At 40.0% G+C, this 24261-nt stretch overlaps 1 long non-coding RNA gene across 1 annotated transcript in view; it reads left to right on the top strand.

The window, feature by feature from the left end:
- LOC147050238 (uncharacterized) overlaps positions 1–23781 on the top strand; it is a 36283-nt gene extending 12502 nt beyond the window's left edge. Inside the window, exons 2-4 of the long non-coding RNA XR_015067465.1 lie at positions 7309–7428; positions 15463–15646; positions 23544–23781. This is a non-coding gene — a long non-coding RNA (uncharacterized LOC147050238). The remainder of the gene's footprint in view (positions 1–7308; positions 7429–15462; positions 15647–23543) is intronic.
- The last annotated feature ends 480 nt before the right edge of the window (positions 23782–24261 follow it).

Consider the following 24261-nt stretch of genomic DNA (forward strand, 5'->3'; position numbering starts at 1 on the left):
TTTTTAGCCCATCAAGACTGAAATTGGATAGTCTGAAGTATCGAAACTGTTTTCCGAGATGGGTTGAAACCAAATTTGGGAGGTTCGTAGATTCATATCCAATTAGGACAGGATGCCATCTCATATGCGCAATGATTTTCTTTGCCTCCTTTCCTAAGTGATATTGCCAACTATTGGCTCAGCATGCACGTTAAATCTCTTTAGCTGATTTCAGTTTATTCCTGAAAAGAAAATATCCATCTATTTTTATAAAGCAGGTTGTTCGGCTACTGACTTTCATCAGTACATGCATGAGACTATAATTATGCAAAATAAAAATCTCAAGCAGAGACCTGCAGTATATACACCACATCTTTGTGCTTTTCTTTCCTCCTTTGGTATTTCTTGCCCATTTTTTTTTTCAAAGTTTGATGGCATGCTCAATGTCCCTTCTTTGCACGTTTTGCCTCAGGGAGGACAGTTATTGGTTGAAGTTGCCGTTTTAGCTAGGTGCCATTTGGAAAGGATGCCATGACTGACACTTGACTGACACTGAAAGATAAAGTGCTTCCTTTCTGCTCACTTGCAATCGGTCGTCACCTCCTCTTTTCTATTCCGCTGTGGCAACCTTCTCCTGTCCCTCTCTACCTTTGCATTGAGGGGAGGGGGGGGGGGCGGCTCTGTACCCATTCACTTCTTGGCTCATCAGTCAAAGAGAAGATGGACGTGTCAAGACAGTCAGGATGGAATCTGCTCAGGAGCTTATCTAATCCTCGATATCCCACTTACTATTCATTCTCATAATTCAGATTTAATGAAAAAAAATACCGGAAAGACTAATTAAAATTGTGCCATTTTGGCTGCACATTGTGCAAACAACAACAACAAAAAGTGTCGCAAAGTTTTTGAAAACAGAGGCTTTATCGTCCCCGAGTGAGTGCTCCTGATAATGAACTTGAAAACGTACCTGCTTCTATTATTTTTTATTAGCCGTTCAAGGATCAATTTCTTATGTGACTTGCAGGTAAATGGAGTCATTATTAAGTCTTCCTTTAACTAAAGAAGCACGTTTTTGTAAGAAGCAAAACAAGAAGACTGTGAGATAGATGTGCTATTATATTATCATTTAGCATATCATTAAAAAGTTTGTGTTCTTAAACTATTAATAAAGAGGTTTTTAGGTTTAAAAAAAAAAAAAAATCCAATTTACAGTACTGGCCGTTTGACATTGCGATTGCTCGTCCACCGCTTCAAAATGTGTCGTCTCTCATTCTGACAGCCAATTTACAGTTTGGTCCACACGCCCATTTTAGATGTGAGGATCATGAGGTATCATCAATGTATTGATCATGTGTCCGACTTGCCGACTGCCTCCATGCTGTTATGTCTCGTATGTGAGGCTTCAGAAAGGTGCTAGACTAGAAGAAAATCTTTTGAAAGTTTGAAAGGTGAAGGGTTTTACACTTGGGGGTTTTCATTGCACATCCTAATGAGATGAGGCCCTCAAAATTGAACAATAATTGAGGGGCACAAATCAAATAGGCATGACTGATTCCTTTACTGTACATATGATTGATCGGCTTCCTCCACGATGTTTTTTTTTTTATTATTCTAACATAAAATGCATTGAGTGTAATTAGCTTTAATAGTCAATCCCACTGAAAATATTCACATTTCAAAATTTGACGGCTTAAATATTTTTCAAGCGCGTTCTGTTCATCAACAGGCATAGCTTGTTGCAAATGAAATGACTCGCAATGTGAATTATGTGATAAGGCAACATTTGCTGGCTATGCTTTTAACTGTTGATGAACAGCTTTGTATTGCTGTTTGTCTCTTCCCATGTCTATGATTTGTAATTATTATGTTCCTTTCTTAATCATTATTAGTCTTCAACAAAAGCAGGCATCTCTTAATTGACTGTCTGCATAATTAGTTGTCCTTGTGCACTTTTCCGCTGCTTCTTCATACTCCAATACCATGGTAACAAAATTACAAATCTAGGAAAATGTTCTATTTTTAGTACCGCGGTAAAGACTCATCCATCATAACCGTAAAATATGTAACATTTTTTATGTTTTTTTTTCTCTTTTACATTCTTATACTTACTCTCTCACTCACTCTTTCTCTCTCCCTCCCTGGATGATTCACAATGACCGGAGGGGGAATCAACACAGTGTGTACAGATTGATGGACTTTTAAGGATGTTGTGTGTGTTGGCAATGCAAGCAGTGATGTGATGTGCAGCTTCACCGTGCAGATTGACAAGCTTACTGAGGCTAATGGGACCACAATACCTGAAGGCCCAAACTCAGAATTGACACTATTGAATGTGCTACTGATGTTGTCCGCCTACATTTCATTGCCTTGAATTGCACTGAGAACACTAATTACACTTTTCAGCATTTTTAAACACAGTGGCAAAGACAGATGATGTTATGACTCACCGCTCTGGATGGAGCAACAAGTCGTGAAGTCGAAAATAAATAACTTCATCAGGCATTTGGGTAAGCTGTAGCGTACCCGAGGTCATTTTGGGCGAGAGCGTGCGATGATAGACCCTGGACTGGTTGCCAGCCAATCACAGGACACAGATAAACAACACTTGCAATTGCATCTATAGGAAATTTACAGTATTGAATTAACTTTTTTTTTCTTTTAGGTGGGCTAAAAATGCACTACCTGGATAAAAATAAAAAAGAAAACAAGCAAATTCTAACTCAGGACCTCTCGACTGTGAGAAAGACGTACTAATTGTTAGACCACCGTGCTAACTTTTTGAAAACTCTTACCAAAACAGATGCAGAAATGCATTGTGTTACAAATATACAGAACTGACAAGATTTTTTTTTAAAAATCACAACACAGCAAAAAATATGACAGTCGAGGCAGACATGACTGTCAAAAACATCAATTCAATTACTGTCTTCAGAAGGTAGAATTTCTATTTTTCTGAAAGGAACATTCTTTGCCTGTATTGTATGGCAAAGGGACACTATAAGAAGTCATGTCATCTTAAAGAACAAAAAAAAAAACCCAACTGCCTTTCTTTGCCTTTTTAGCCAGCCTGAATAGGTGCCTGTCGATTCCTGGTGGATCATTAATATAATGACAAACTTCTAAAATGTGCAGTGTCACGCTATAATTACCTGTATTTGTCACTTTAAAGTTCCATTTGCGAAAGCTGTAACTCTCAGCTGAAGTTAGCGGGGGGGGGGGGGGGGTGAGCATGATTCTTTCTAATGCTCAGCCAGGGAATGAAGCAGGAAATGTATGGGTTGCTTCATAGATCAAACGCCTGTCAAAAATATCACCGTTTGGATCCTGGTTGAGAACAGCAGGTTGTGCAAAAAGAACTGATCAATTGAACATGTACTTTTAAAAATGTAGAGAAGGTCAAAGTAACTTCACCTACAGTACACGGTGCCTTTTTAGTTTTACTCTGAAATTACGCTCGTAAAAGTAATTGCCCTGTTTTTTTTTGTGAGTCGTCTTTTAAGTGACCAGTGATCTGTGCATTTCATTTTAGATGACCACTTCTAATCATTTTGGAGTTTCAAGCAATAGATTACAGCTCATAAGAGACCATCAAAAGTATATTTCTTAAAATGGTCATTCAGGTGTCAGCTCTGCAGGAGTGCAGTTCATTTGCCTGGTTGCTCTGTTGTTGTTGTTTTCTATTGACGACCGACCCATTGTGCTGTGATTGCTACAAGACACTGAGGTGAGCTTGCCAAGGTCCAAGATGCAGCGTGCGTGGGTGCAGTGAGGTGATGGAGGAGTGTTAGGTGGGGGCATAATTATGCTTTTGGGAGCCATGGTGATAATGGCCATGCTCAGAGCAAAGGAGCATAGGGAAAGCACTTTAATTGAGATATAAAAGACATGGTTCCAAGGGCACTTTGCAAGAGCAGAGATAGCAGCTCGTGTGCTCCAAATGCTTGCCCAATGTAAATACTAGATCATCTAGTCTCTATTTTGCACACTCTTTACTCAAATGGAGTTCTGACAAATTCATGTTATCAAATAATACCAAAGGATTCATGAGTCACTCATTGCAAAGGAAAACCTCATTTGCCAGCCTTCTTCATCACTTAAAAAAAAAAAAAGCAAACAAATCAAAGGAACACTGTGTCTCCTGCTAATTGTGTATATTGAGCTATAGCAGATGGACTAAGCCGACAACAGTGGGCGAGACATGTTTACTCTTCTTCCCCCAGGTTGCCAGCTGCAGTTAAAAAAAAAAAGTTGGTGTCAACCAAGAATGTGGAATACAAAAGATTGGAGTGAATTTGTAAATGAATGATTCTGTCAATGGATCATGGCTCCACTCATGCAGCCTCAAATAAGGGTACCGCCATCAGCATGTTCTCGAACACATAACACCCCAGCATCTCATTCAGTTTGAAAGCCACAAGCTACAAAGATATTCATCATGGTCTCATCCTTGCAGAGTATAGAGAGGTCCAATTCATCGTTATCATTTTCAGCATGGAACCTGGCAGATGCTAATGGGATTTTGGAGAGGCTTCATTCATGGAGCACACCCACGTCCGTCATTCTTTCGTCAAATTTGGCTTCTCAAGCTAACTGGATGCAATTAGCTTGGGGGTTTTTCATCTGAAGACATTGAGATGTTTCTACTCAAGAATCACCTTTCATCCTTTTGCCATTGTAATGCAACTTTTGCATTCTTACTGATAGTGCTTTGCTAATCTTCTTGCAGTCTTCACTTTCTTTGAATTATTTTTTTTCAAAATTAGTCTGCTTGATAATTGACCGGACTTGACAATGGTTGAATTCTTGCCAATTACCATTGTAATCTAAAATGTATCATTGATCCGAGAATTTCATTGGCGTGCACTGTACTCATATTTGTAACATTGACAGAAAAGAAAAAAATGTCTTTGTACTCTATGCACATTTACAAATTTGATTTGCATAGAGGACACAATTGTCTATCGTAAGTGATTGAGATTCCCACGCACAGTACCAGTCGAATCATTGAACCTCGATAAGGCTTGCAATTCCACTGTGCAGCATGTAGGCAGAGTGATGGTAGTTACATCAGCATAACTAACTAGTGAAATAAACATATTATTTCTACCACTAAGGTATTTTACATTTGTTCTTTCTCATATGAAAAACAAGCTCTCACTCTTAACAATAACACAGTTTATAATTATCGTCACATACAGTACTTCCCTACTTTGTTGTAATACTATTTATTGAACCAGGTCGTCAATAGAGCAATCTGTGTATAAGTGGAGTCATGGAGCATGAACAACAAAAGATTTCCCGCTAACATGTCTTCTGTTCTGTGTGCTCACTATAATATTTCCAGCCTTTTGCCTTTTTCTCTCTGTAGTGAGGTAAGACGGCTTTGTCACGACACAAATGCGGCGCCACCAAGGCACCTCACAGAGTCACGGGAGAAATGTTTCCATAGCAGCAGAGCTCAAGGTCATCTGGCCAACCAAATAAAATTGGCCCACCTGGGACTGTACCTCCTTTGACACCAACGAGTCTCATTTTTTCCACTGGTGGTCTTTCATGTCGGTGACAAAGCACACACACAGACACAATGGATTTCATCCTAGTTTTGCGCTGGGATCCGACTGAGCAGGACTTGGCACCTGCGGGGAGCGAGTCTAAAGCTTGAAGGAGAGCACAGCTGCTTGGCAGCCTCGGCTGCAAGGGTCTCTCAGGTTTGGTCTAATGGTCCTGCTTGGCCCAAACGGCTGCCGGTGGTCAGGTAGACTCCACAAAGCCAGAGGCAAATTTTCACTCTGCCCATCTTTTGTCAAAGGCACTCAATGACTTTTGAAAAGTAGGCAAGCGGGACTTCATCTTTGGGACCCCGGTGTGCAGAGGAGAGAAAAGGGTGGAACAAGAGAGAGTCTTAAGTGCAGAAATGCAGGCGAGCAGCATATGTTGTTTTATTGCCATCACTTCGGGCCCTTCTTTCCCCCCCAACATGCCATCATAAGGGCCCATCAGTTTACAACAGGCTCCAAAATGACTCCTGCTCTGGAGTGGGCGGCCAAAGGGAGCACTTACCTTGCACATTTTCAGCAGCAACAGCAGCAGTAGTGACCGCTGTTGTATGCAAGAATGCTGCCCGAAACAAAAGGACAGGAGCCGCGAGGTTCCCTAAGCCAGCCATCTTTCCCAAATATTATTCTGAGCTGCCAAATGTGACTAATCTTGGTCATCTGTAATATATTTGCCCTGTAGGCACTTTTTATCTTAATGTGGCAGACTGGTGTTCAAGATGAAGGTATTAGCCGTTTGACAAGCAATGTGGGGCTTCCTACTGCTCAGCCTCAGGAACCTCTGTCTCCCCCCCCCCCCCCCCCTCCTCCCATCACTCCCACATCCCAGGAGCACAAGACTAATCATTGTTAGAATTCCCAGAAGGCAGTGTTGGTGGTTTAATCTAGTGTGGCTGTAATCCTTGTGCTCTATCTGCGAGCGAACGGCCTTTACCACACCTGCAGTTCCCTGTAGCTTCGACAGAAAACCACAGGAGGGGAGAAGGCTTTCAACTATATGAAACCACTTTGTCTGTCTGAGAGCATCAACTGGTCACATTTAGTCTCGGGATGAAAAAATAGGACAAAATCAGGTGTTCTGCAGAAACGTGGACTTGCCAGAGATGATAAAAAAAACAAAACACTTGGCTTCAGGGAATAAGAGATTGGCTGTGACCTTTGTTAACGCCACATTTCAGTTTGGCTGAAACCAAGGAGCCAAAGGAACTGCCTTAAGGCTGGGCAACTATGTCAGCTCTTGTGAATAAGATAATTAATTACTTTTTTGAAAAGATGCCCTTTCCCCTAATCAGTGCATAACATTCTTCAGATTCAGCTTGCAATGTTACGGTGGCCAAGCTGTGTAAACATTTGCATCTTGATTTTTGTTAAATGTATTAAACTCAATAGATTTCTAGACATTTCAAACAAAAAGTTACAACAAGTGAGTCTTGTGTCAATCAAATACCTCTAAAATCCAAAATTAGGTGCAATATAATTAGATCCATCTTAATTGCTTTAACAACATTACAAGTACTGTTGCTTGTTAGCTTTGGTGTTACATTTATCACCTGGCTAGCTGATTTGTGCATTGTTCTCAGACACAGGAACCATTTAGTTCAAAATATTACCAGACTGTGCTCTGCGTTCCATTCCAAATTGGTAGCCTTTATTTACCGATCAAATTACGCCAGTGAGATGAATATTGCATTGTCCAGAGCATGCAAAACAAAACAAAACAAAAAACGTCAGGGTAATCATGTACACTGTTTAATTTATTGTCATGTATTCTCAGATGCTACCAGGCTGCATTAATGATCAACCTGTTCAACCAACGTCGTGCACATTTTATTGACTCGACACATTTGCAGTCTGGCTTGAGCGAGTTCTAGAAACATCTAATGACCAAAGGCGAGTAAGTAGTGAATTTCCAAATACTTTTCAACTGAATGCACCTCTTGTTTCGCGTGCTGTGATGAAATCAGAGAAGCTTTACGTCCATAAATGTGCAATGTGTGCTTCCATGGCGATGTCTTCTTCCTTCAGATGCAACATTTGCTGCAAAGAGCCAAGAATGGCTTCACACAACTTCTATAAAGCTTGTACTTCTTATCACAAGACACGTTTCATTGGTCATGGTATTACTGGCAATAACATTCCAAGTGTTACTACAATTTTTTTATTTTCCTGCTGACCTTGAAATCTCCCACAGAGATGCTGCACCATCATTGTGTCGCCGAAATTGCCATTTGCTGGATCCATTCCTGGATCCTGTTTTGCTAATGAGAAATATCAGCACTTTGGCAGGTACTTTACTGGCAGTATGTTTCAAAAAATGATGGCAAAACAGGTGTAGCTCCACAGAATTATCCCCAAGCCTTTTAAGTTTTATTTAATTCTGCCAATGCCACATTTGGATTTTGTGGATAATGAGACTAATTACAGAGAATTGTATTTATATTTTCTACTTCTGGATATTCTATACACAACTCTACCACCACCAGTCACAACACCCCAATATATATATATATATTTTTCTGTTTGCAAAGGCATCAGCACACTTAAAATAAAGGCACCTCTGTGAATGATGCCAGCAGCATGGCAGCACTCCACAAGACACCTTTGGGGGACGTTTTCAGGGGTGCTGCAGACTTATTATCTTGTCGTGTATCATAAAAAGACAGCAAAGGCCAGCGTCATGGGGCCTTGCCGGTGTGTTCCCATGCTCCCCGCGCTCGCCCTCAGCCGGACACTACTGCAACTTATCATGAGGAAAAAAAAAAAGGCTACAATATATTGATTGTCTCCCTCGGATGCGAGGTCACATTCTGTCCGTCACACTCCCACACAGGTGAATCTAACACACACGCATACGAAAACACACACACACACACACACACGAAGAAACCTGCATATCCATGCCACCCTGGAGGACTTTGCTGTTTTGACATTTCGCCCACTGGATGCTCAATTATAGAGTAAATGTGTGCCGTTTAACCATTAGCGAGTAGATGATGTCGAGGAAAGATTACTTTGCTCTATGTGTCCTGCATGACTTTGCCACGTTCTAGTTTTCCTCTCTGGTGCCCAATCTTTGTCAACATTGAGCAAGGAGGTCATAAAATATCACGCTTTTACTGGTCTCCGCCACTCAGAGCAGCCGCAAAATATCCCCGTTAAACATGAAAGAATGAAGATGATGGAAAGTTTACCACCCATTTCTTGCCTTTTCAGCTCTGCGGTCTGCTTTGTCTTTGTTGATCTCAAATGATCACAATTGACTCACTGGGAACTTTTAATGCCCCCCCCCCTGCTAAATTCGTATTTGACTCTAAATTTTATTCATTGGCTTTATTAGTCAACAATGTAACCCTCTTAAAAGGAGCCCCTTTCCACCTTTACAGGCTAATAATTTCAAAATGTGCAGGCAAGTCATGCATGCTCCCTGATATTAGCATCCTTTTGTGTAATTAGCCTTTTTTTTAATGTGTGTTGACTATTCGTGCAAACGGAAGAAATTAACACGTTTTGTAAGTTACTAAAAAACGCCAGCATATTAATATACACATGCAGATCCAGACACACGTGCAGGGAAAAGTGTTAATTGATCAACCAGCCAGGGAATTATTGTCGGTTGACCTCATAACCAAAATGTGTCTCTCATTATTATGCTTCAGTTGTCAAGGAAGCAATGTTTTAAACTGTTTAGACAGCACCTTCCACAATCCATGGGGGGGGCTGTTCTCAGTCAGGCAAAAAATGTAATCTAAAATATCAACTCATGGAAAAAAAAGAGAGAAAGTCAGTTATGGATTATCATTTTGAAAACTTTAATTTCATAGCAGAATTCATATGAGATGGCCTCATGGAATGAAAAGAGGATTTCCATTGAAATTACTTGAAGTCTGCAGATCTCTCCAGAATTTAATATATATCCACTTGTAACTCTGGTTATATTTAGAATTTCAGGCATAAAAAAAGATATAAGAACATATTACTCTGAATTCAAATATGGAAACTTGGTCTCATAAAGCCAATGTTAATAAGAGTAAAAAGACTTCGACTGAAGCATTCTGGGTTTCACAATAACTTCAGATGAACATCTTCTCTTCTTACACTCCATATCTTCCCTTAACATTTTACAATTGTGTCTGTTTTGCTCATTCTTTTTATTGAAGGCATTTCTTTCCTCCCCAAAAGTTTGGTCATACTCCAAATTCTATAAGCTTTACTGCGCTCCAAATTTCATGTTCTACACGAGGACAATGCATTTATGCGTATCAGTTACGCATCCCATCCCTAATGACCAGAGACTCAAATTAACATGAGCTTTGTGAGCTGAAGGTACTTCTAGAGGCAGTTTCAGAGTGTTTGTCCCAGAGATTATTAACCACACACTCTCTAGAGATAAACACAGGCCTGACAGCAATCTAATAATGTTCCGTTTTTATCAGGATGCACAAATGTTGAACTTTTGTGTGTGTTTCCTGAAGCGCAAGTTATAGCCCAAACGAGGGCAAACATCAAGTAGTGCCGTAAATTGGAAATTCTTCCCCCCCATATCTAAATCTTTTGAATTCTCTAGGTCCCCAACGTAATTAGAGTCTCAGGCGAGAGGGGCTCATAGGGGCGCCCGGAGTCACTCTACTCAAATAGAGGGAATGCCCTATGTAAGGTGTTGTCCCGCACCCTCTCCATCATTTACCTCCCTACAATTCAAATGATGTATGTGTGTGTTGTGTGTATATATATATTATATATATATAACAATAATAATAACATTCTTTTTTTTTTTTTGGGCTGGTCTGTCTAAATGGGAAGCACATAAATTAAAGTCTGCAGGCTGCTTGTTATCTCCCTGCTAGTACTGTCTGTGGTGTTTAACACGCTCTTTGGCTAGCCTCGGGCACAGCATCAAACTCCTCGTCAAATAAGATGAAGTAAACACGGGCAGTTCGGCCCGGGTTAATAGCACTAAGAGTAAGGGTCAGAGCTTCCATTATCGACCAGTGCCTTATCAAACTAGGAGCAGTCATCTGTCAATCACATGACTTACCTGTTACCCATGTGTGGAATCTTCAATTAAAAAAAAAACGAGAAGCGTTAAAATAAGGTCTCTATCGGTTAAAAACAGATTGTTCATGTCGAATTTTTTCCCGGCACGTAATAGAAACGAACATAGACGAATGATTCAAAAGCTGTATAATTTTAATTTCAACTTTTTTTTTCTTAGAGGGTTGAGGGATTTCCCAAGAAAATGGATTTGGTTGAATTCTTATGGACTGCAGATGGACTAAAAGACTTAATCCTTTTTTTTTTTTTTTTTTTTTTTTTTTTTTTTTAATCTTGTTTTTTTTGTGACTCCATCACAAAGCACTGGTACACCGGTTATAGCAAAGAGAAAATGTGCATTGATAACCATAGAGCAAGAAAAGGGGAATTCATATTTTATATTTTATATTCGTATAAAGTATTTTATAATTTGCCCAAGCTTGCTTTGAAAAAAATATACAAGGATAAAAAAAATGATCAATGGTCAAACGGAAACCTTTTTTAACACAATTCTTTTCAGTTGGACCTTTCAAAATCCTTACGTCCCTTATTATCTCCTGCTGTTTTTCTGGCCATAAGAAAACGCTGAGTGCAGCTTCAAGTGGACCCCAGTGATATTAAATTTCACTTCTTTCATCCCTACTCATATCTGGAAACCCACCATTCTCCTTTACGTCTTTGTTCTTATTTTCCATTCTTCCTTGGCCCTGTCGTTCTTTTCCAATTTTCCTGTCAATGGTCTGATTCCTTTTATCCAGGAGCATAGCAGATTAACAGATATTGTATCATGGCCAAGACAGGCAAAGCCCCTCTCTGTCCCTGACATCTAATTAATGGTAATCCTCTAATCTGCTGCTTGTAGTGCAGACCCCTTGGTCGCTGTCCCATTGCAGCAACACAAGCGAGCCTGATGAAGGGACAGAATGGGCAGAGAGCAATTTTACTCACTCTGCAGGTCATAATACAGGTTGCTGTGTTTGACAACACACCGACTATAATAAGAAACCATGAGTCATTCGAGGGATTATTCATATTTCATTTGCACTTTACTGTCGTCCATCTCAATTCTGTAAGCGAAAAATGTGAGCGACTTACCGCAGGCCTGCTGGCATTGGTGACAGATATTTAAATCTGTCACTACGTGTGCATATAACATCCTTATTATGAAAATATGTTTGTCTGGTGAGAAATGACATTTGGATTTATAGCGGTGATCCTGTGCTGTAGACGCAGATTTAATTAATAACAGGGGCTCGGGATGCTAATCCTCCTATTTTAATTAACTCAATTAACAGAAATAAATAATCACCTTCAGTCTCTCTCTGCTTGTTAAGCAATAAAACTGGGTATTAAAACCTCATCTTGGTTGTGTCATAAGCAACATGAAGTCACATCACAGATGGTGTTTGGATCAGCTGGCACGGCTGTCGCAGACTTTGAACCACTGTGTAATTCTGCTAACTAACAAATAATCCAAGATGACAATCACAACAATACTTAGTTTCCATTCTTTGTGTCCGCTCCACTATTATATCTTAATGACCAATATGAGAGCAGCTTCTTTTTTTTTTGCCCTCTGCCATGCACCAACTCCTCATTATTATTTATTAGTACGGTCACAAAGATGCTGGAGTTTTTACAAGGGCAAAAACTAAGAGGACAATATAACCCTACCTACCCATTTCCCTCGCAAATACGTGCGGTCCCGCAGATGCAATACAGTTTGACGGTTTGTGCCTCTCCTTGCACAAACACCCGCCCACAACACTGAGTGTATTTGAAGCGATGGTGATGAATGAATCAGGCACGGGGGCCATGACATAGTAGGTGTCTGTGTCTTCATCATTCTTCTACCGTGTTTCATTAACCGCCGATAGCTTCCGATGAATGGCCTTGCCCCGGGTGTCCCGGCCCCCGACAGACGAGCCTAATCGATCCCGTCCCTGCCATAGTTACCCCGCTGCCCCTCGCTTTGCTTTACTGGCAGGTGTGTTGTTTAAAATGCGATGCTCACCAACGCGGCCTGCTTCTGAATTCATTAACCTACATTTGAAGGATAATTCAGTCACCAGTCTTCCGCCATATGTGCTTTGATTGCTGGATTCTCTCCACTGCTGGGATTTAGTGCAAAGCAATGGGCGCTTTAATAGCACGTGCAGATGGCCTCTGACACTATTTCATTCTTACTACGCTCTTTTCCTTATCTCGTGTGGGAATGCTGAACTTGTGTTGCACTCTTAAGATGCTACACTTATGAATATAAATTTCCACAAGTATGGTGGCTGTTACTGTAATGAAGTTGTGGTTCCAATTAGATAGCATGGCTCAGATTCCCCACACAGTTCCAGCCCATTATGTTGTTATGTAATAGGAATAACACGCAATTTCTAATCTGCTTTACTTGCATAATGTGGAAAGGTAATGTTTGGAGAGGAGGAAACTTTACCTAAACGTGCTATCTCCTTTTAGAATATCACCTTCCTTGCTTTGCTTGATTGTAAACACGGCACCTGAGGGCGATGGAGGCTGTGTCAGCTAAAATACAAAATGGAGCAGAGCGGTAGTCAGCAGTAGAGTTGTGCAGGATGCTAAGCCAAAATTAATGAAAAAATGTTCAAGAGGAACTAAATTATACTACAATGGCCAGACAATCCGACAGATTGAAGCGGGGAATACTTTATTATGTTTGGCCTCGGCAATGGCACGCGGGTATTCGGTGTGTTGACGAGAAGTGAGGAAAAAAAAAGAAAAGCTTGCCAACTGGGTCTACAAGTCAGCACTCAGGAATCACAAAAGTTGTACTCTTAAAGTTGTTTTGAGAAAGCCGTAAGTGTTCATTTATAACCCAGGACAGGCACTGAATTGATTAGACACTCAGATTTCTCTTCAGAATATGAGGAGAAAATCTTTATAGAGAGATTTTAAGGTCTATCCACTCAGTTTCTTTGTTGGACAAATTTTTCCAAATATATTAAATAGTGTTTTGATGGCCAACCAAATGGACATGAAGCATCACATCACAAATTTGTAACTACTTTATCTGATGTTAAAAAAGATCAACAGTGACACTGGTTGCAAACTTGTGAAAACTTTATTTCTGTGATTTGTTGTTCAAACACTGCACTTTTGACCTATTTTACAAGGTGGATGACGACTTTAGATGAATTCCACAAAATTGTCCTGATTTTCTTCAAACGTGAACTAAAAAGGCGTCACTTATCATAGTGAGGTGCAGAGATAGAATAGATGCAGTAAAAATAGAGTAAGAGAAACTAAAAGCATGTGAAAAAAAAAACCTGAATCACCTATTTTGTCACCTCCTGTTGCACTTTGGTTATTTCCCCTCCTAATCACTCCTCTCTCTTCTTCTTGTGCTTTTGCTTGTGTTCACTCCTGATCCCAATGCTAAGATCCAATACTTCTACGGGGTCATTGATGGCGTGCAGAACATTTGCGGTAACTTGTGTGAGTCTATTAGTGTGCATAGATGTCTATGGCAAGATTGTGCACTGTGTAGGATGCTCTATGAACTCTCTCTGGGACCCTTTTATTTATTGTTTTTGAGAAAACTGTCTTCAAGGTCTTCCTGCTATAGATTCGTGAAGGGACTCGACCTTCCCATTCGGATGACCTTCCTGCTCTCTACCCAAAGCCTGAGCTGTGTGGAAGCTATTGACGGAGTTAAACTTGTGAAACAAACAAGACCTAAAAAAAATAATAATAATAATCTACTGTGGAGGATATTGTAACAAAAGCACTATTTTAATCCACCACCCTATTTTGTTTTCTTTTCATTTTCTTAGCTATGTTTCTCATCTTTTTGGAGCATCTTTCTCTGACCGTGTTTTTTTTGTTTTGTTTGGTCAAATCCATGAAGTAATAGGAATTTGTTCTTATTTTTTTCCTGTCATGGAAGCCAAGATGGCTATTTATATCAGTCCACGAGACAAATTGAACTCAGGTGCTTACCTGAAGGGGACGTCAGAACCGGAGCTTAGTTTATACAGGACCACAATAGATTGGGAAGAATTTTATGTATGCAGCCAGTCCCAACAAACATAATTCATACAGAAAAAAAAGAATATATATATATATATATATATATATATATATATATATATATATATATATATATATATATATATTCTGTTTTATTCTAGTCCAAGTAGCAATAACTAAGAATAATTGCAGGATTGTCACTGTCCCAAAAGGCGAACAAAGGAGCAGCTCAAATAACTCTTGATTAGATGGGGGGGGGGCGTTGCTTTCAAGACTCTGTTGCCCCTACTAAGGAACATGATTACGCATTATTGATTTACAAAACGTGAGTAGTCTTTACCATTAATAAATCATGAATCTGTTTCTTACTTGTTCTGTGAAAACGATTCATCAGTAATCAGTCATTGTAATGGATTGCTCAAATATGCTGTCAATTAATTGAAGATTAATTCATGGTAGGACTCTGTTTTTCTTTTTTTTTCGAATTAAACAATTGATTCAGTGAACGAATGGTGACATCAATCCTGACAAATAAAAACTCCATGTGTGGAGTTGCTGACATTCTAGTGACATTTGGTTTTTCAGTGGCATTTCGTAAGACACATGAGCAGGTAACTTAGTTTGGATCATCTCTGAAGCATGTAATCAGCCCCAACGTTTTTTCCACTCAATGCATATTTCTCTTGCAACAAAATGAGCTTCATTACTCTTGTTTTTATCAGACTTCTTTTAAAGCTCAAGAAGCGGTTTATAGTGAGTGAAACCCACAGGAAACACCAAGCTCGTCTTACGGATTCTCCTCTCGTGGCTCCCCGTACATCCATCAGGAAGTGCTCCAGTGGAGCGCGCTCGGCCTTACAATTGTCCTCATAAATTGTGTGTGTGTGTCGGGGTGCAGAAGGGCTAAGTGAGCAGTAAATAACAAGAGGCCCGGCTGCCATCCTCCCCACCTTGGCTGCCTTTCCTGATGCTGTTTGGCCACGCAAGATTACCCAGAATTCCCCAGGTGGGGTTTCTTCTTCCTGTGTCTGATGAATGGACAAGGGGGAGGGTGAACGTGCCCTACATCTGACACCGTTCAGGTGAGGTCCTAGAACCTTGACATTTAAAATTGATGAGTGTCTTTATTGTGCAAAAAACAAAACTACAGTCTGTATCCACCCTTGTGTAATAACAGATCACTCTTTCAGATAGCTCTAACTGCCTCCATTCTTCATTGTCACTCCTTTTTGTCCTGATCCCACTCACTTTGTTTTGCTTCGCAATTTGCTCTTTTTCGATTTTTTTTCCTTGCCTTGTCTCAGTATTGACTCTGCATTCATAACTGCCTCCAATTCTTCGCAGCGCAATTTCATTTGCCATCCCACATGGGATGTTGCTCCCGCTCACATAGCCCAAAAAGTCTAATACAAAATATTAAGCCTGCGAATGCCTCTCACTATAATTAGATCACAAATAGTAACTTGTAATTGTGATACATCAATAATGCCAGATAACCTTTTTTCTGGTAGCTCATTCTTAAAGCGTTCCCCTTGTCTTGCATTTTCTTCCGTGCTTGTGTGGATTCCACCTTGTTTATCAATAGCATTGGATTCCTACAACTCGGTGTTCTGCATAATCTGCTCAACAGCAAAGTGTATTTCTGCAAATAATGGCCTCCGCTCCGAATTGGTTTCTCGGATAATCTTTGGTTGCATTATTTCAACAAATACGCATAGGCAAGTCCCTTTTCAGTTTAAGAACAATAAAATATCGAGTGACAACAATGTTGTAATTGTAATAACCGGAATTTGTAGACTCTGTCTAAATGTTTTGATTGCTAAAATAATGTATCTTTGGTCATCAGTCTAAAAGCCGAATAATCAAAAGCTCTTCCGCTAGATGAAAATCAGCATATCGTACATTCTATTGTTTTTTTTTTATTTTTTTTCATCAGAATTGGGTTGCTGTGTGATGTGGTGCAACTGCTCCATTTTAATTCAATCGGTGGAACACATGGAGAAGTTTGTTTTTGAATCGAGAGTTTTTGCATGCTATGCAATTGTCTTTCTCAGTGTGCTGGAGGGGCTTCTTTGCCTTCCAAATGTTGACAGCTGTATGACAAAAGATGAATGGGTTCAAACTGGGATGTGGAAAGATTCTAAACATAGCTTATGTAAAATGGGCTGATTTGGAATATCCCTACATCCCTTGCATCATTGTGCTTATGAATAGAAGAGAACATTGCGTCAAAGTACATATTAGAAACGTCAAATTTTGGCACCGTGTTTGGCAATTGTTTCGTAAGACAAAGAGGTGGCAAGCCAAAATACGAAATAGGAGTCATCTTAAACCTACTTTACTGTATGATACTCGATGAAATCATCGCATAAAAGCTGACTTTACTGCTTTAGCGCAGGGATAAAATGTCTGTAGATATCTTTATAGGCACTACATATCACACATAGATCAATGGAGTATTTAATAGTTTGACGTGTTACCTTTTTAAGAATATCGATTTCCACTGTGTTCTGCATGAGGGCTCAATTTGGAGTGTATTGACTGTGGTGTTGTTATGATATGGCAAAAGGGGAGGGGGTGGGCGGTGACGTTTCAGGCTCCAGGCAGACGCTCTCAATGCCACAGTAATTGACCTTTTTGACCTTCTTGCGATAATATTGTCAATTTCTTCTGTGTTTGTAAAACCAAACCATTTGCACTTGAACTGCAGCCAATGTAAATCATGTCTAATCATGACCTCTTTGATATCTACGTTTTCATTATATCTACAGTAATTAGCAGCAATAGTGCCACTTGACTCTTTTTGGACTGGTATCGTCTCTTCCACACTGGGACAATCAATCGGCTGTTCGTGTATGTCCAAAAAAAAAAACTATTATGAGTTGCCATCCGTCTCTCCCCGTCTGTCAAGTTTTACGGTGTCCCTCTGCTGACTTGGGCATCCGTTCAGAGGCAAGCACCTTCCCTTGGTCACAATGACACCATAGATGTCATCATACACCCTGTCCGGGTGTCCTAGCATTCCGCTTAAATGAAGGACTGATCTCTCTTTCACACCCGCCATCATTGCCAGCGCCCACTGCTGGATGAATTAGATTGCAGGCTTTTTAATAGGGGCTTTTAATGGTTTATAAATTGCATGTAATGATTCCTCCTTCCCCCCCTCTTGCGGTGCTTTTTTTTACAGCCGCTCTGCTTTCCAAGGGTGTGGGTGGGTTTTAATATCTGGTGGAAGAGGCAGAATAAGGAGGAGATGCTAGACCTGCATAACTTCCTGCATGTGCTTTTAACGTCTCCCCTGGCTACAGAGAAGGGAGTCATGGAAATAAAGCTGGACACTGATACTATCTGGCTGCTAGCACATTACGCTTGGCACATGACAGCGCTGCATAACAAAGGAGTACACAAGAGGAGCGCAAATAATAGGAAAAGACAGGATGGAAAGACTGCATCTTTGGGAGAGACTAAAATGCAAAAAAGGAATGACAAAATTGAATACTGTGACCCTTATACAACAGGAGGCAAATTATCACTCCATAATTGAATGTAAATGTGCCCTCCCTCCTTTTTAATGGCATATCATCAAGACTTTTACATGTATGTATTTTATTCAGAAAACCTAACTATCATATTAAATCATGAACCAGATAAAGGAAAGTCTTGTCCTGCTGTGGGACCCGCTGACTTTAATTTGCGCACACGTTTTATATCTGTTTCTATGCTTCATATTGTATTTATATTGACTATAGAGAAACAAAGATAAGCTTAGGGGCAAACTTAGAATATCCTCAGTTGCCTGCTGTGGGTAGCGTTTAATTTTGCCGAAGGAATAAACATATGCCTCCCATAATAGTTCAATTAAATCTTCCACTTTGATTCAGTGTTTACATTGCACTTCCTTAACTTTTTTTCAAGACTGCTAATTAGAGCAGTGTGGAAGGTTTCCAATTGCTAATGCAGCACAGTTGGAACAGCAACCAGCATAAACTATATGCCCTACTTGATGAGCAATGAAGTGGAAAAAATCCAAGTAAATGACCCAAATGTTGGCATCTGAGAGCGGGATACTTGAATAAATCTGCAGAGGTAACATCTGATTTCATCCATGTGAGTTTAAAAAAAATGATTGGAGAAAGTTGTGCCTTTCTTTGAAGACTTCATTTGATTTTCCTTTTGTTGTCAATGTCACAAAACACTTACATGGGTAATACCATCACTTGAGTCAAGATTACGATGACACAGAATATTCAATGGCATGTTTATTATTTTATTTCAGTTCTATAATTTTGGCATAGTATAAAAGAAAAATAAGTCATTGTTGGATGTATAATCCAAACTGTAGATAAAGGAAAATAAAAGTGTCTCAAGGATATTCTAACCCAGAATGTCTGAGAAAGCAAAATGGATTTTGCAAGATCTACAAATGAAAAATCCATTGGGTTAAGATCTTATCTGTCCTGTGGCAAAGAGGGCAGCGGTGGTCATGTCTCTCGTATCACAAATGACACCGGGCGCGGGCATCTCAAGTAGGCTTGGCTGCATGCAGTGGATCAGTTGGACATGGGCCAAAATAGTCTAACTAGTAAAGTCTCTTCCAATAGCTTTTAGCAAAGAATGTTTTGATTTGTTAGATTTATATAGAGCTTTTCTGGACACTCAAAAATGTTTAATAATTTCATGCGCTCACACATTCACACTGGTAGTGTGAGTGGCACTGGGGGTGATATGTTTTGCCTAAGGACACAACAACAAATGACTTGGACAGAGCAAGATTCAAACCACCAACTCTTCATTTACTGTCCCACTCAACCGCCTGAGGCACAGCTGCCCGCCACAAAGTCACATTTCAAATTAATTTGAGATCTTTTTTTTTTTTCATGATGCAAACATGCATTTTCAGACCTTCTTGCATGACCTTGACATGCCTTTGACTCTATTTTAGCAGCCTGTCCCACTTAAGAAAACACGGTCATTTGGTCTTCCTGAAATGGGAAGATAAAGAAGCAAAGGTCCTGCAGCCCGCTATCGGTCGTTCCAACTGAACTCCTTTCCTTACATCCGATGGAGGAGGGGAGGGGGTTATCAGTTTAAGGGAGGGGGAAGGAGGAGCTTTTTTTTTCTCTATTACCACCTTCAGTACACACATAACATAATCACTAATCTGTACCTCTGATATGCTAATCCTCCAACCTCCCTCTTTCTCAGTTTTCTGACAGCAGCCACACCCGAAATTCAGGACGTTAACAGGGGACGGGAAATCATCAAAGTGTGGCCTGCGGAAGCCCGGCCAGTATGAGACACGACAGTTTCTTTGGGTGTGCACGTACAAGGGCGAGAATAGGGGAACGTCTTCTATTGCTCATCCCCGCTGGGTGATTCGGGCTAGCATGAGACACGCAGAGTGTAAAGCGTAACCATATTTCCGCGCCTGCGGTGGTAGTTGCATTTGTAAGCGTGTGCATACGCATATCGGATTTGGAAGATTAACAATGACAGTCGTCACTTTGCTTAGACCAGCTCATTTTGTCACAATGTGTCGAAAAGCAAAGATGCTCAGCATTGCGCCTGTCATCATAGGTTGCCTGCTTTTCCAATGATTTTTACTGATAATAGTTTTGCCGATCCACCCTAGTACAGTTTGTGTGCACGTTCACATTTCGAGTTCACTAACAGCACCTAATAGGCTGAAATCATTGCTCTGTTTTGATTGACAGTCAGAGAGACTATTTTTATTATCTCGGTTCTAGTTGGCAATGTTGTAGATTGTAAAATGTGCTGCATAATACTGAGAGCTGTGTAGCCAAAATATTAGAACTGACTTGAATATATTGTAGATGAATTCTGTGATTATTTAAGAGAGACTGAATGTCAAAACTTGCATTTTAGCATAATATAGAACATATTAATTATATAACAGCTCATGTAGTCTATATTACAAGGAGACAGGAAGAAAATAAAGGGGAAAATAGAGCGAAACAGTTTTCTGCCTGAACCACTTTTAACTGATCATATATGTCTTCCATCAAAAGCTATGAGCCGTTTAATAGTTTGAATATAACCTCTTCATTTGTCACAGGCAATAATTACATTGTAGCCAAGCTTTAATAGCTATGTGCAAAATCATAATGTGAAATCTAACTCATTACTAGGTGCATGTGTGCGTGCATGCGTGGGTGAATTTCTGTGAGGCCAGCATCCCTGCACGACCCTTATCAAATTTATGAGAACATCGAATCATGTTTTAAATCTATCATACATCCTGACTTCATTGATTCATGTTTTTTTGTTGTTGTGTGTGCGTGGTGTGTGTGTGTCTGCGTGCGTGTGTGTGCGAAGTGCGTGTGTGTGAGTATTATTATTATTTTTTGCTGTCTACATAATGGAGATAACTCTGAGAGGTTTGAAACTGCAGTATTGAAGACAAAGGCAAAATCAATGTTCAGACTAAAGCTATGTAATACATTCCAATGAGCTAACGGGAGACTGGCGTCGCATTTATATGCCTCCTGCATTCACAATCCGGAGTTCATAACAGAATTTCTTGTATATAAAATCTACAATCAACAAACGCTCATAAAGATAGTGCTGTTTTTTTTTAAGAAAGCTGAATAAAAATGCAATCAAAACTAGTTGATAAATGTTTTACAAGGATGAGAGTTTTCCCCTGGAGTGGCTTATTTATTTATTTATTTATTTATAATCCCATTATTTGCGATTCAATTCATTAGATTTCTGATGCAATCCTGGGTTCGATCTTGGAGGTTGTGCTTTATTTGAGGACAAACAGAGGCAAGAAGTAGGAGCTGACAGCGAGCAGTGTTCCCTGAAACATTGAAAAACTGCATCTAACAAAGGTTAAACAGCAGTGTGGCTCAAGCCCGCGGCAGTAGTTCACCTCAGAGTCCGAAGACAGAATTAGCCAGCGGCCGGGCTGCTAGCAGGATCAGGCGGACAAGGGGAGACGGCGGGAAGAGTTAATGAGGGGAAGAGACGGTGCAGGTCCCCTGAGAGCCTCTGGGCACCTGCACTGGAAATTTTGTACCACCCAACCAGTTGTGATAATTATCAACATGGATTTAGCCCAAAGACAATCAAAGTGATTGGAATGTTTGATGAGTTTCTTTTTCGTCTCTTGCTGATTTTCCTTCTTCTTGTCGTGTTCTGTGTCTTCACTACATTCCCAGTGTGGGAATTCAGAGCTGCAGGTAACCAGTTACTTTACACAGAGGCAACTGGGATTCTATTATCGCCTTGTGGACTTTTAACCACCAGAATAAATGATCTTTAACTGCTGATCCTTAGCAGAGTCCAGCCTAATACATTTCTCAAATGCTGACAAAGGAATGAAAGGGCATGATAATCTTGGGTCAACATAATTCCACAAATTGATGTTGTTTGGTATTACCACTGCACCCCCGGGGGAGTCATTAAATAAATAAACTTTGCTTGTTTGTAGAAACCCCTACATAAAGTATAGCTATAAAATTGAAGATACAGGATGTTTGAAAAACAATGTAGAGAGCAAAGTGTGGAAACATTTGCCTCTTTCGCTGAAAAAGAAAATATCAAATACATAATGTAGAAATAATTTAATTACACCATAACTGCTAAGGAATTTCTCTCGATGGTCATCAATGCTAAAACACTGATAACTAATATCTTCACACAAATGATATTTCAGTGTTTTCTTGCCCAATCTTTGTCCCCATGCTGTGAGTATTCAATAGCCTGACGACGTGGGAGTGCATATAAAAAGCTTTTCTTCTCGTCCTAATCCGCCTGCAGGCCAAACGAAACGCTTGAGACAGCTTGCCATGGAAGAGAACAACAGGAGAAGAAGCACACACACACACACACACACACACACACACACACACACACACACACGCAAAAACTGAAACTAAACCTCACATTGCTTGTGAATTATGCAAGCAGGTATCGTCTCCTTACTTTTTTCCATCAGAAAAGAAATCCATTCTCTTCTGCGGGAGCCGATACAAAAGGTGATGGAGTTGAATAATACTCACAGTGGGGTGGAAACATTTTGCCTGTACAACTTAAGGGCTTAACGAGGAAGTTGGAATTCTCAGTCCCAACCTACACCGTCGAAGTGAACAAAACAACGAAGAGACTTTCAAGAAACAAGAACATTTCAATCTGTAATGATGGTCCACAGCTTGGATGGTGCTCCAGGGATTCCCAAAAGAGGTTGGGGTGGTGGGCGGTGGGATTAGTAGCAGTCTATCTCTTAGTGCTGGGAATTAATTAAGTAATTATGAAAAGCAGACGGGGGATGAAATATGCATGAGCCTCGATTGGGACGTTTGTGATTGTGTAATCTAATTTCTCTTGGTACAATGACCCTGTCAGACAGGTACGACACACAAAGCTGATAGAATGAATATTAGGTGCATTACGTTAATTGAAATGAGGTATTAGAGGCTTAATCAAAGTAATGATGATTCAACAGAAGATTACTGTTTTCCTCTTTGTTTGTGGGATTTGGTAAAAAAACAACAACTACATAATCACTTTATTTGAAACTTTGTGATTGGGGATTTGGTGAGGATACAAATACAAGAGGTGATGAGAAGAATTTTGTTTTCTTGTTTTGTAGTTACTAGGGTGAGAGGAGGGTCTGTGGAATGGAAACCCCACCCCACAATTGAAATTGTCCAGTCCTATATCTCAAGCACCAGCATATGTTTACTATTATTTATTATTGATCTATTTATGAGTTATTATGATTTATTATGATTTATCACGATTTATTAGGATTTATTTGTTTATTAATTTATTTACTTCCATTAATTTCCCTTTATTTATATATTGTCTTTATTTATTTGACGAGTGTTAAGTCACCGTGACAATTTGGTGAATATATCTGGGCTTCTGGAATTTAACTTGCGTTGTTGGTGCTGACGATTCAAAGCGAGCTTTTTGTATGTATGCTGTTTACTTAAGCCCTCTCTCTTGAAGGTCTTGGAGACTTTTTCTGAAAAATACTGGAAGAGAAGAAGAGTCAATAGCAGGGCAGAGGTCAGCAGCCACAGGATACACCACAAGAACAAGACATCCTTTCTTCGTACACAAGTATGGTCAATAAAGGGTTGAAGCACGACCACAAATGTGCACAAAATGTAAATACACACACAAGGCTCCTATTTGCTCTCAATCACCTGCACGTATCGACCTTGCTGCATTCTCTTTGCTTTCATTTATTTGGCTTCTCTTTTTTTTTCCCCCCTATGTATTGATTTATACATTTAGATAGCTGCATCGCACCGTGCTGCTATATCATATTCTAGCTTTGGCCATTTGTGTCCTTCTGCATCCATCCTCCGCTGGTCCTTAATAGCCTGGACTTTAAACTTAACGATCAGTGTAACAACACAGTTCTCAATATGCTTTAATTAAAAGAAAAGGGATCATTCATAGAAATGCAATGCCATCACGTAGACAGCGGAAATATTGGCATAGGCCTCGGCTCTTTGTTTCTCTATAGGATCTACTTCACCGGAGCGCTGCACCGGGAATCTTCAGTATTTAAACTGGTCCCTAGTGTTTGAACCGTGCTCTCAAGGCAGACATAAAGCAGAGAAATGAGAAGACATGTACACAGATGAAATAGTGCAACGTGGGCTCCAAAGGGAATGCGGCAGCTCTGGAGCATGTTAATACAGACTTAGATGTGTGC

The sequence above is a fragment of the Syngnathus leptorhynchus genome, chromosome 10, assembly GCF_054491065.1.
Source record: "Syngnathus leptorhynchus isolate UIUO chromosome 10, UIUO_Slep, whole genome shotgun sequence".
Lineage (NCBI taxonomy): Eukaryota > Metazoa > Chordata > Actinopteri > Syngnathiformes > Syngnathidae > Syngnathus > Syngnathus leptorhynchus.